The sequence below is a fragment of the Lycorma delicatula genome, chromosome 1 (genome assembly GCF_047948215.1).
Source record: "Lycorma delicatula isolate Av1 chromosome 1, ASM4794821v1, whole genome shotgun sequence".
NCBI classification, from domain to species: Eukaryota; Metazoa; Arthropoda; class Insecta; order Hemiptera; family Fulgoridae; genus Lycorma; species Lycorma delicatula.
This window is the reverse complement of record NC_134455.1, coordinates 352,371,062-352,384,774: the sequence shown is the minus strand read 5'-3', so window position 1 is coordinate 352,384,774 and position 13,713 is coordinate 352,371,062. Positions and strand designations below refer to the sequence as shown.

At 31.4% G+C, this 13,713-nt stretch overlaps 1 long non-coding RNA gene across 1 annotated transcript in view; it reads left to right on the top strand.

Annotated features, from left to right (window-relative positions):
• Positions 1 to 12,851, top strand: part of LOC142334464 (uncharacterized) — a 29,029-nt gene extending 16,178 nt beyond the window's left edge. Inside the window, exon 3 of the long non-coding RNA XR_012758829.1 lies at positions 12,750 to 12,851. This is a non-coding gene — a long non-coding RNA (uncharacterized LOC142334464). The remainder of the gene's footprint in view (positions 1 to 12,749) is intronic.
• The last annotated feature ends 862 nt before the right edge of the window (positions 12,852 to 13,713 follow it).

Genomic DNA, 13,713 nt, shown 5'->3' with positions numbered 1-13,713 from the left:
GAAATCTCGGGAACCTACATGGTTACTGGCCCGAAAGCTTACAGAGGAGAATTTCAATGTATCAAAAACAATGGCAGAACTCTTGAGACGAAAACTACGGCTGCCAATACATAGAGGCGATGCAACTGCAAGTGCCGGATTTTAGTCAGTCAAAACATTCGTGATGCAGACTTAATCGGATCTTAACTGGATATGGTAATTATAATCATCTTATAAATAAATGGGGCAAGTCATTTGGTTGTGAGAGTGATCAGCCACACCAAACTGTTGAACATCCAATTAAGTTTTTTATTTTTTTATTTTCTGGGCGCAAAACGAAGCGTTGTCATCAGCGCTTGGACACATCATATATTTTTTAAAAATATTAATAAACTACATAAACTCAATAAAGTTTCCATCTGAATTACGCCATATAGCATAACACATAATCAGGAGAAACTTACTGTATTAAAATTAAAATATTTGAATATAACGGGCTGACACTAAGAAATCGTAAAACTTAATAGATAGCATATAATAGATAACATAAAAGATAATATTATTTCATTATTCCTTAGCATATTTCGCATGTTAGCTCCTAGTTTAAACTTGCAACACAGTGCCACATAACGCAAACAATCCACAAGGATGTGGTGTATTGTAGTTAGTTGGCGGCTGCAGTGAGCACAAACGGGTGGATTGTTTGTTTTCGATGAGTCGGAGAAACCCTATTTACTGACGAAGTGTCGGGCTTGCTAACAGGTTCCGCAAGATATTATTAAGAGTGCGTATGTGTGCCTGAGCCCTACCGACTAAACCTCTTATCTCACCGATACACAATTAAGCATTCCTCGAACCCAGGAAGTGACTTCGAGAAAGGGGAATCCAAAGTCCCCGTGAATCATCACCGCCGCCCAACCGCAAAAGCTCGGCGGACGAACGACAGCTCCGCAGAGGACTGTCCTTCATCCCCTCGCGTGGACCAGTAAGTCCACGCCTTACTGGTCAGGTCTTACTCTCTCATTTCTGTCCTTGGTCTTCAATAACAGCGTTACTTATCGTGAAACAACGCCAAAGTTCTGTTCACTTTCAAGCATGGTGCTAATAATGGTGTATGCACTCATGGGGTCAACTATCGACATACGCTCCCGTCCCGGATTCTCCCAATGTGTAGATCTGTTTGAGTCATCAAATATCCAAAAGAGGACAAAATGTACACAAAAAAGAAGGGAAATGCACCCAGAAAGAATTTAAAAAAATGGAAAAACTTTAAGAGACGAAAATAAAAACTAAATGAAAGTTGATGCGCTGTTTCTTTACCTGGTCAAAATCGATGATCTTTTAAACGGGCTGGTAATTTAATAAACATGGCAACATTTTTTTCGTTTTTTTTTGACAAAAAAAACTTAAGCGTTTCCATCGCCCGGAACAAAACTATAACAAATAAAAGACCCTTCTTGGATAATAATAGTATTAATAAATTAATACTAATAAGAAAACTATGATAATAAAATGATTATAACTACAACAATAAAAGAAAAGTAACCATTAAAAAATAAAAACCCAAAAAAACGAGATAAATCCATCATGAAGTAGTACATCAACAACCAAATTTAAAATAGTAAAGATTATCATCTGCCATACGGCAAATGCTGTAAATAGCTGAAAACTACTATCGAATACTCAAATATCTAAATATAGATGGACGACCATGAGAAATTGTAAAAAAATTAGATAACACTTTTTCATTGTTTCCCAACACACTACACATTCCAGCTCCTAGTTTAAACTTGGAACGTAAAGCCGCATAACAGATACAATCCACAAGGATGTGGTGCACTGATTGGCAGTTAGCGAGCATAAACAGGTGCATCTGTTTGAGTCATAAGATATCCATGAGTGGGCCTAGTGTGCTCTATTCGCAAACGGCAAATTAGAACCTCCTCTCGACTGTTATTTCTGCATGAGGATCACCACGGTAACACAGTGATCTTAACTGGATGAAGTTTATTGTTGATGGTAGCATTCCACCACCACCATCATAAACCCTCCATCACATATGAACCACCCTCTTCAGCATACAGACAAGATCGTTCGAAACAACGTGATTAGGGAAAGGAAGATGGAAACAAAACTCTTTTGCCGCACTATCAGTGCGCTCATTGTCTGAAATTCCAGTATGGCTGGGGATCCAGCAGAAGCTCACAGTTTTATTACGTTGAGTCATTTGAAAAATAACACACTGAACTTCGCAGATGTCTGGAGTAACCGTCACCAATCGCATGTAAAGCACAAATGGAATCTGAGCAGACAAGTACGTGTTCAAATGTTGGGCTAATTATATTTAAGGCCTTATTAATAGCATTCAGCTCCGTAACGAAAATACTGACGACGCCGCGTAGACCACAAAAGCACAACAAACAGAATTAGCGTTTTTAGAGCCGTTTATATAAGGGATAGCATCAGGATTCACGCAATTTAAAAGATCAAAATTTTTCTCGTTATCATAATCGTGTTTTTGTTATCATAATGATAACATGAAATGAATCATGTTATGTAAATGATCAGTAATTTACTACAGAAGACCACCAAGGGGGATAATAACATGGAGAAACAGGAACAAGTGGAGGTAATTGTATATTTAGAGCTAAAAAAAGGTATTGAGTTCTGATGTCAACTGGAGCAGGAGTTCTCGTCTGTTCGTAGTATCGATTATCATGCTGATTGGAGAATATTGCATCAAAGTATGGATGAGTTGGTGGCGCTTTAATCCGATCCACACAGAAGAATATCGTTTGGTTTCACCTATTCCAAAAAAATCTGAACATCTAATTAAGTACGGCCCACAGTGAAGATACAAGAGAGATTCTCAAGATTTATATCGTGCTACCTCAACTGGAGGGTAGAATGGCTGAAAAAACTGGATGTTAATTTGTAGATATATTAAAATTTGTAATTATACTTAAGTAAATATAATATATACTTTGCTATTATATTTGTTTGAATGTTTATTTTTAACATCTTGGACACATCACATCTATGTACCCTACCCATAAATAAATAGATGATAATAATTGTTATCTACCCCAATCCTATTTTCTAACAAGAAGTAAATAGGTCCCATACAAAACAAACAGAAGCGCAGTTCTGGGAAAAATAATCTAGTAAAAGTATTTCCTAATCATATTGAAGAATGTGACTACCATTATTAACATTTTTAACATATCAGTTAAATATATTCCAATTAAGTAGTGATAAATTAATAACAATATTTGCTAAAATTACAAATTTACAAAAACCTATTTCTTATCTATAATTTTTAAATAAAACAGTTTTAATTAAACCTTTTTCTAGAAAGCCTAGAAGTGAAAATTTCGGCTGTCCTTTTTTCTTCGCTTATTTAAGTCAAGGACAAACGATCTGTTAAAATTGAACTTATTAAGATGCCCTTACTGATATCTCTAACTAAAGTTATTCTTTTATTACGAACAGAAAATACAGGACAGTATAACTGTTAGTTATATAACATTTGCTAGGTATACAACACACATTTATTTCCCCCGTAATTTAATTCGTGAAGTGAATTCACACGTCAATTTATTTTACATATATCAAAATATAGTACATATACATCATATATAGTACATATTGAGATCACCACAAGATTTACTAAAGTAGAACTTCAAACGATTGTCTTATTCGAACATTTATTCCATTGATATTACGTTTACATTTTTTATCTTTCACTTAACTGCGCATAAAAATCAACGTCGAATTTCTGATTAGCAAATATAATGTACTACAAATTTTGAATAGTTTAACTTCCTTGTGATATGTGCCTCAATTACACGAACAAGACACGAAGCAACGTGAGCGCTATAAAATATCACGAACGATTTAAGATCTACATTTGTCTACAATGATTTAATACAACCTTTTTATCAGGGTTAATTACATTTTTATTTAGCCTAATAAACTTATTTATCAATAGATAAATCGATATAAAATTTCATTGCGATTAAGATGAAATAATTTTTTTTTAATTATTAAACATGTACAGTAAACATTACTTTAGAAAATGAATTATACGTTTTATTCAGCGAGTTTATTAACATTACAAGAAGAAGTCTATTGTCGTTTAAAAATTCGTTGAAATAAATAGCTAATGAAGAATATAGTTTGATATTTTAATTTATCAACATTTTGTTACATTACTTAGATGTTACAAATTCAAAATTAAATGTTTTTTTTTCCATATCGAACTACGGTTGAGGAAGTAAGAACAGCTTGAAGTTTGAGAAACGAATTATATTCTATTTTAACTTTTTCTAATTGGTACGTTGCAATCTGTTCAACTAGAGAACAATAAGTAATCCCCCTCACGACACAATGAGAGAAGGATGATATATATGACATCGAAATGAGGTGTAGTCTTGCACAGATTCAGACCGTCCATTCGTGAGACGTGTGGTTAATTGATTTCCAATCGCCAAAGTACATCAGTATCCACTGCCTAGTATTCAAATCCATATAAAAGCATACTTTTAATAAAAATTTTTAAAAATAAGTCCTTGTCGGTTAGAATATATTACGTTATATTATTAAAGTTTTATTCCACTATTCATTGATTCATGAATTAATTTTCTGATATCTGAAAAATTCTTTGTTTTCCTAAGTTTCAGTGTAATGATTCATGATAGTTAAAGAAATTTTACTTAATGATAATCGGATAATAATATTCATAAACTTAAATTTTAACTAGCTGATTTTCACGTCTTCGGTCAACAAAAATTTAATTAAACTATCCGTAAAATATAATCCAATATTAGTTTCCATTAATTTATTCTTCTACATTATATTAATAAGACAAGATTAACACGTGCAAATTTGTAACCAAGTTCAAGGAGAGTTTAAATTTAAATTTTACGTTAATAAAATCATTTAAGGTAAAATCATATCTGTTACTGTTACCTCTTCAGTTCCTACTGTTATTTTTAAAAATTTTTGATATTACTATAAATGAATAAAATGAAAAAGTCGAACTAAAAATTAAAACGTTTAAAAAATTGTTCTACTTTTAGTTAGAAACAGTATTCTTAGCATTCATAGTACGTTTTACGTACAACATTTACAGTTAACACTTAAACTTCATTTAGAATCTTTCGTAAACTTACTCTCTCTTTTGTTCTCTTTAGCCAACGGAACCACCGTAAGTTATTACTTCGGAGGATGAATGAGAATGATATGTATGAATTTAAATGAAGTGTAGTTTTGTACGTCTCAGGTCGACCATTCCTTAGATGACTGGGTATTTCCCAGATAAGTAATTGCATTGCCATTCATTTTCATATTTTGTGACCAAATAGTAAATTGTATTTCAACGAATTTATTTCCGTTCACAATACCAGAAACTAATCTTAAAATGTTTAATTAAAATTATAAATATTAAACAATCTTTAATTCAGTAATTATGATAATGTTATATCATTCTCATTGGACATAAATAATCAAAATTACAAAATATTTTTCAGAAATTAGCTTTATTAATATTATCACTCATGTTTAGGCCCTCTAAAATTATATTATGGAAAAATTATAAATACAATTTAGATTTTGAAATATCCTCTATGAACATCTAACTAAAACAAAAAAATCCGTATTTATATTAAATTTGTCAATTCATTCATAGATTAAATATTTTATCTACGTATAATAAAGCAAATGTATGTTTAATTGGTAATATTTTCTTTACGTTTTTAATTTTCACGAACAAAATTCCTATTTTTTATGTAATTTAACTTTTTACTTCTTACAATTCCTTTGATTAACAACAATTTACAAAGTCCCTAAAAGACAAAAGTCCACAAAAAAAAAAATTTTTCGTGTATCTGGAATAGAACTTGGTGATTTTAACTAATTTTAAGGTACTGAATACAAACCTCTTATCAGAATATGTGTAATACGTCACATTTTTTTAGATACACGATTTAGACCAGATTTATTTACCAGTAAATGCATAATCACTGTGAAATAAATATTTAAAAAAAATGATTTATGTTTATTCGTTTAAAATTTGATTAAATCAACTAAATTTTTATTTATTCAAACACAGATAAATTGAAATACATTAACACAATTTTTAAACGTTTAAATTATTAGAATTGTCTTACCTTTAATTTTTAAAATATTTAGACAAAAGTTTTCGTTTGTATGATGTTTGATCAGTTCTCTAAACAAAAACTAACAATAGCCAGCCATCATTCCAGAATCCCATCTTCCTGATGAAATATCATTCAAAATATCCTGATGGAAAAGCTCTCCTTGCTTGTCGCTGGCTGAGCCAAAATATTTGGGGAGAAAAGTCTAGTTAAATGAGTATGTAGAAAATCAATTTTTAATGACATCCTACATCCTAAACGTTTGTAGTTTTCAAACAGCTTATTAACCGAAAAACATAGTTTTCTTCTTTTCTGCCGCCTAAAAACCACCAACAATGTCTTTGAAGGACTTCCATCCAGCTAGTTCACATTCGCTAAGTTTATCGTCAAAAATTGAGTTCTTAAGCAGTTTCTTGATTTGTGGTCCGATAAATATATCCTACTTTAACTTACCATCATTCAGTTTAGGAAAACTTATTTTTAAGTGATTAAATCATGGTCCATCTTTGTCTAGTGTCTTTTACAAAATTTTTCATGAGTTCCAGTTTTATGTGAAGTGGCGGCAGTATGATTTTTACCACTCTCAATTAATGATAAATGCTTTACATTTTTTTCACCAGCCATAATGTTCTGCCGCAAAGGCCAGTCCTTTACTTAATAATCACTTTTTTTATCACGACTATCAAAAAACAAAACGACAAAGAAAACAACAATATTTCTTAAACCCGCCACGTAAAACGTAGTTTCGTACGTTTCTTTCATGTTGATTGTATGAACTAATGGAACGGATAGCTATTTTTTCCATTATTCAATAAAACTGCTTTCATGCTAATTTAAGAAGAATCAATAGAAAGGAGCCATCTTCAGGAATATGCTGAATTCTAAGTTCTTTTCATCAAGCCGTCGATATTAGTACGCAATGAATTTTTCATGATAAAATAAGTTGAACAATTTTATTTCGTGTTCTAAAATGTAGTCACTTTTGATTTCTTCCACTGTTGGAGTCTAGACCTCAAAAGTTCAGCTTGCTGCTTTGATAACTTTAAATCGCGAACTAAATCATTAAGTTCATGTTGTTGAATTAAATGACATTTCTCAACAGATACAGGAAGAAATTCTTCAACATTCTCTACATTATCTATTTCATTTTCAGATTTTTCTTCTAGAAATGTCGGATTTGATGGTGGTACACGTACGGTACGGAACGCAAAAGTGGCGGGAGTTTCACAAATTTCTCCCTTCGAATCGCAGAGACTGGACAGTGTCCCTTGCTGCTGTATGATTCTGTTAATCGGACGTGTTTCAAGTGTTTATTTTAATGTCGGGTCTAAGTTTAAAGTTTTGTTATAATTTTATGGACGGATTTGTGAATAGCGTTCCATATTCGTTTGAACCAACGTTCTCGAATCCATTTCTGGGACCGACCTTGAGAGACTAGGCTTTTTAAAACCTGTGCTCCCGACGTAATTCCCCTTCAGACCGTCCACTGAAGTCCTTTCGGTGCTAGCGCTTCATTGGTTTGAAGGAATACGCCACAACGGGGCACTAATTGATTGGAGGGAACAATGCGCCCCCTTCTCCGGAGAGAGTCGCAATTGCTGATTTAATTTAATTAATTGTAAGTATTAAAATATTTTAAGGAATGGATAAGGAGAAGATCTTCATCCACTTCTTCAATGGCTGCCCTTCACGGTGCTTCTCTGCTGGGCGTACAGGTACAGGTAACTCCTCTCCCTATGAGACCGGCTTTAGAGCTGAGGATATATCTGTACATCTTATAAACTTTCTACTTTTGAATGAAAATCCAAATATATTTTTCATACAGAATTAGCAGTCGGTGAAGCGGTCCGTAGGTGCAAGCCAAACCATCGGTACATCAAAGGGCATACCTCTTCGTTTCACCTTCAAACATTCAGTTAGAGTTACTGAGAACGATAACATAAAACACCAAGATTTTATCTTAATCCCCGAGAGCACAATCAAAATAAAATTTATAAGCTATTTTTATCAGTTCAGAAATAGTCTTTCTTTGAGATTTAACCGTACATGTACCACAGACATTGTCTGGATGATTTGAACATCCACGAACTTTTGCAGAAGCAATGTTGTAGCAAATAAAAATTCGAAAAATCACTTTTATATTTGAATTGATGAAAATATAGAAAAATGTTAATAACGTTGTGAAACAGAACACACAGTATACACAAGTAAAGGTAGACTGAATAAGATTTTAATCTTTATTGTAGGCAATAACAGATTTCTATTTGATGTCATCATACAGATATGTTTGTACGTTTCTACTTCTCATGACGCAGTATATATATTTATTTAGTTTTTCTTTATTAAGCATGTATGCATATTTACAAGTAAAGAAACAGACGCTATTCTTAATTGTAGCTAATAATTGAATAAAATGAGTTTATTATAAAAATATTTTTAATATTTACGATTTACGTAAAACCTTTACGGAGTAACCAAATTTCAATAGCATATTTGAAATCGGCACCCATATTCCTGTAAGAAAAGTTGTGTAACATTTTAAATACAAATTTTTGTTGACTAGTGATCATTTTGTAATATTTCATATGTTAATTGAATTACTATATCATCACAAAAAACGTACAATTTTGAAACAAAAACTTCTTTAAATTAAAGAAAAGTCATAAAAATTATAAAATATTATTACGCATTTATTTTACAGAGTGAATTCTTACTTGATGTCCAATCGTAATTTACAATTTACTCGACTATCAGGATAAATAAATTATCTACCAGGATAATAATTAAATTATTCAGAAAAGGAAACTAACCGGAAAATTATGAAGTTGATAAATTACCCTGGCGACTGACATACAACCTAAACCATTATATGATTTATATTAAATTCTACCCTGTTTTGTCCCGCTAGATTTAGAAATTGTTAAATGAAACCGGAACGGATTTGGGAGGTCACCTCATATCCTATTCATATAATAACAATAATTATCTATATAGTTGATTAATTCTTGTATCATGTTTATTAAAATAAATATTGATTAAGAGAAGTTCCTACTGTAAAATTACATTTGCACTGAGAAGACAATGTCTCCACAAATTTGTATACGCTAAAATAACTTTAGAAATATCTTTCGAGTTTAATTAAATTAATATTTTATAGCCATTATAATACCTAATCTTGTAAAATTTAACATTTTTATTTAAATTAAAAATCCCTAAAAAATTATCTTGCAAAGAGAATTACCTAAGATTTATTAAAAAAACTCTGATGTAGGCACTACATGACTTCCTTGTAAACCTATTGAATTACGTATACACATTTTTTGCTGCTCTTCACTTAAACTTATTTCATTTGAAAGAGATACGATCCTCCAATTCTTTAATAAAGTGGACAGTTACATAATTACAGCGTGGTGGACACTACATTGCATCACATTGTTTGTGGTGTCCGTATCAACATCTTAGTTTATATATTAATTTTGTATCACGTCGCTAAAGCAGAGAAGGTGTCGAATCCGTAACCATGCACCCATCGATTCGAATCCGACTTCTATACATATTTTTTTCAAACTTCTTTTTTTAATTTAAATATATTGATTTATTAATAATTAACCTCTGTAAAAGTTTTGAATTAAAATGATAAGTACATAAAATTTTATTTCACTAATAACTTCTGATTTTTTTTTCATATTTTTTACTTCCTTGTAAGAAGTAAAGGAAGTATTGTAGTCGTGAAAGATTTCGGTTTTTAGATTTCAACGGAAATATCCATGTTGACCATCCCTGAATCCATTTTGACATGTTTGTACGTACGTACAATTTGTAAGTTTTTGTAACGTCTGTATGTAATACGTATGTATGTATCTCAGATAACTCAAAAACGATTAGTCGTAGGATGTTCAAATTTTGTATTTAGGACTGTTGTAACATCTTCTTGTGCACCTCCCCTTTTTATTGACATCGACTAGACTAAAAGTGTCCAAAAAGGCATAAAATCAAAAAAAAAAATTGGATTTTGGACTTTTTCTTAACTGCAATAATAAGCCCTCATTGCGAGCTTTTTAACGACGTAAGTGGTACTTATTTTAATTGGTTTCAGAGTATAGCCAAATCAAAATATTTCATTAATTAAAATTTGATTTGCCTATAACTCTGGAACCAAAGAAAATAAGTACCACTTATGATATATCGTTGATAAGCTCTCAATGAGGGCTTATTACTGCACGTAAGAAAAAGTCAAAAATCCAATTTTTTGGGATTAGTAAAACAGAAATTAATAAAACTTATTCATAAAAAATTAATATTTATTTTTATTTATCTAAACTTTAAATTTAACTTTATTAAAGAAAAATAATTCTTTAAGCTAATTTTACTATTCCAACAAAATTACACTTAAAGAAAAAAAAAATTGTTACTTGTACTTCATGGTAAATGAGCGTATAATAAACGTAAAACAAAAAATGCGGGTGCGGAAGTGGTGGAAAGGTAATTTGGGGGGTTGGGGGTTTAAAAAAAATTTCCGATACAAAAGTTGTAGGTATGCAAAAATCTACAAATTTTGTATAGGTCACTTTCTAACATAACCTCAAAATTGTTTACCTCTCAAATCAAGCCTCAACCACCCCCGCTCACGCATGTATTTTTTTACGTTTATTATAAGCCCCTTTACAATTTCCACTTATAAAAGTCCAGATAACAATTTTTTTCCTTCTAAATGAGTTATTTCGATTAGAGTATTGTCAGAGCCAATATCAATAAATCATCAGTAACCCTTCACGTTTAGAAAAGCTCATCACTTTGTTTTCATCTTAGAAATAACTTCGTTTCCCAAGATCAGACAGATTTACCAAAAAGCTTCTTTTTCTTAATCTGACAGTTTCACTATTTTTAAGATGATAATAAACAGACGTACTCAAATAAAATAACAGGCTAATTGTCTAAATTTTGTTTGAAGTACAAAAATTCTTGATATATATTTTTCTTCTGGAATGGAATGCAAAGTTGGCGGGAGTTTATTTCTCCCTACAGATCGGAGAACCTGGACAGAGTCCCTTGCTGCTGGATGATTCTAATCGGGCGTTTTTTAAAGGTTTATTTTTATATGGCGGGTCTAATTTTTCAAGTTTTGTTTTATTTATTTAGTATTTTAAGGACGGATTTAATTGCATTCCAATCCGTTGTTAAACCAGCGTTATCGAACCCATTTTATGGGCCGGCCGCGGAAGGCTAGGCTTATGAAGCCTGTCCTCCCGACGTAATTCCCCTTCAGACCGTCCACTGAAGTCCTTTCGGTGCTAACGCTTCATAGGCTAGCAGGAATAGGCCACAACGGGGCACTAACTTTATGTAGGGAGCAATGCGTCCCCTTTTCCGGAGGTTTTTCTTCTATATTATGAACACTTTACAGAAATAATATCTTATTACAAAATTTGTATATCATGTGTTACAGATTTTTTATAGAATACTTTGTTATTGTATATTCCTAAAAACTGATTTTTTTGTAAAAAGATAAACACTGTACCTCGTAAAATTGGAAATTTTTACCATAAGAGTTATTCGTATAGTTTAATTAACTACTTCCTTTTATTTTTTTCCTATTTCTTAAAAATTATAATTTTTCTCCAGATAAATTAAAAACAATAGTCTTGTAATAGTAATGCACATATTACATTACTGTTATACATCCGCTTTTCAACTGATTTCATATTTTTAAATAGAATTCTTATAACTGATATCTTTACTTTATAAAAATGCAAATACGTCCGGTTTAAAACTTTTTTTAAGAGTTCTAAGCAGTGGTAAAAAAAACCGCCTTATTTTTTTTAATAAATAATTATTCTGATAAAAAACAATTCTCGTTTAGAAGAAAATAGAATAACATAATTATTTTTATTGTAAAATAATACTAAAAACAATTATTTTATATGAAGTAATAATACCAAAATTCTAAGTATTAATTATAATAATAATTATAAAATCAATATATTTTTTACGGAATATAAAACTTATTTTCACTTGTAGGAAACGATTTCCATTTTAATAACAATTTAATCTTATATATTTATTATTTTTTTGCTGGCAAATACCAGTTAATATTTTTTCATCATGCAAACTAAGCAGGGTTAAGAGTTTAAATAACCTTTCATTTCTTTGATTTTTTAGTGAGTAATAAAAATGTATTACTCATACTTTTATTATAATAACCAATTTTTTTTATCGGTATTGTTATAGACTGCAGTATAATAAACACATTTATGCGGGCGCACACGCACGCGCGAGAATGGAATTATAAATTACCAGTACAAGTATATAATACTACTGATATGTATGATTACTAGATTGTTATGTAACCAACAATGACAACCAAACATTAATATTAACACTGAATTGTAGTGAACGGTTGCTTTACCCTCAGCTCAATTCTACTGCAAAAAAAAAACTTTCTATTTAAACTGTAAATTATTACAATAGGCTGTAAAATTATATAAAGAACGTAGCCTATTAAACACGTTATAAGGTAACAACTTAAAAAAAAATAACAATTAAAAAACTAGTAAATTAATGATTTATGTATTTTATGCTTAAATTTACCTAGAGACTATTTCTTTGTTTCAGATTTCATTGTTCCATTAAAATGAAACAATTTATAATGTGAGAAAAATTTTGTAATTTTTAACAAATTTTTTTTGAATGAAATTAAAATTATAGTAAAGCGTATTTTTTTTTAAAGATTATTTTTCAACTTTTTTTTAACATTTTTTTTAGAGTATGTCTTTTCAAGACTTCATATTTTCATGTATACAGTAGTAGTTCTATATAATTAGCGCGTGCACGCGCGCGTGTGTTAATGCATGTATATATATATATATATATATATAGAGAGAGAGAGAGAGAGAGAGAGAGAGAGAGAGAAGGACTAAGCTGGCTGCTCGTTTATCCAAAATCTTTAGGGCCCAGGTCGGCTCAGTTGAACCCCGGAGCCAACTAAGGAGCTCCACTGGGCTTCCCGGGGCCGCGGGGCCTACCCCATGGACGCCAAGCTCGCGTCGCTCGCCATTCCCGTTTTGCAAAGGGACAGCGCCTTGGACACCTGCAGAGCTTGCTTCGGTCGCCATTACCAGAGGGTTCCGCCCACTGGACTCGTGCACTGTTCGTTATCCTCACGATTGTAAGAAAAAATGATAAATTTAGGGTGGAGGTAGAGGTTTAGTCGGTAGTGCGCAGGAACACATACGCACTTAATAACATCTTGCAGAACCTGTTAGAGAGTTCAAAACTGCTTCGGCGCCCGTAAATGGGGGTTCCTTCCCCTCTATAACAAAAAAAAGCTATGGTAGCTAAGGTACACACACATTTGACGACGAAACATTTGTAATTTATTTATTTGCTATGGAGGAAGAAATATAATAATGAAGTAAAAGGATTAATATTTCTTTTCCTTATGAATATCTTTAATTTAAAACTTCATCCTCCTTGGGAGTGAAGAAATAATGAATATTTTTTCAATATTTTAACTTTTAAGGAAGCTAGTACCTCAGTCTGTGGGTTAAAACCTTCCATGGTATAATACGAATGTATC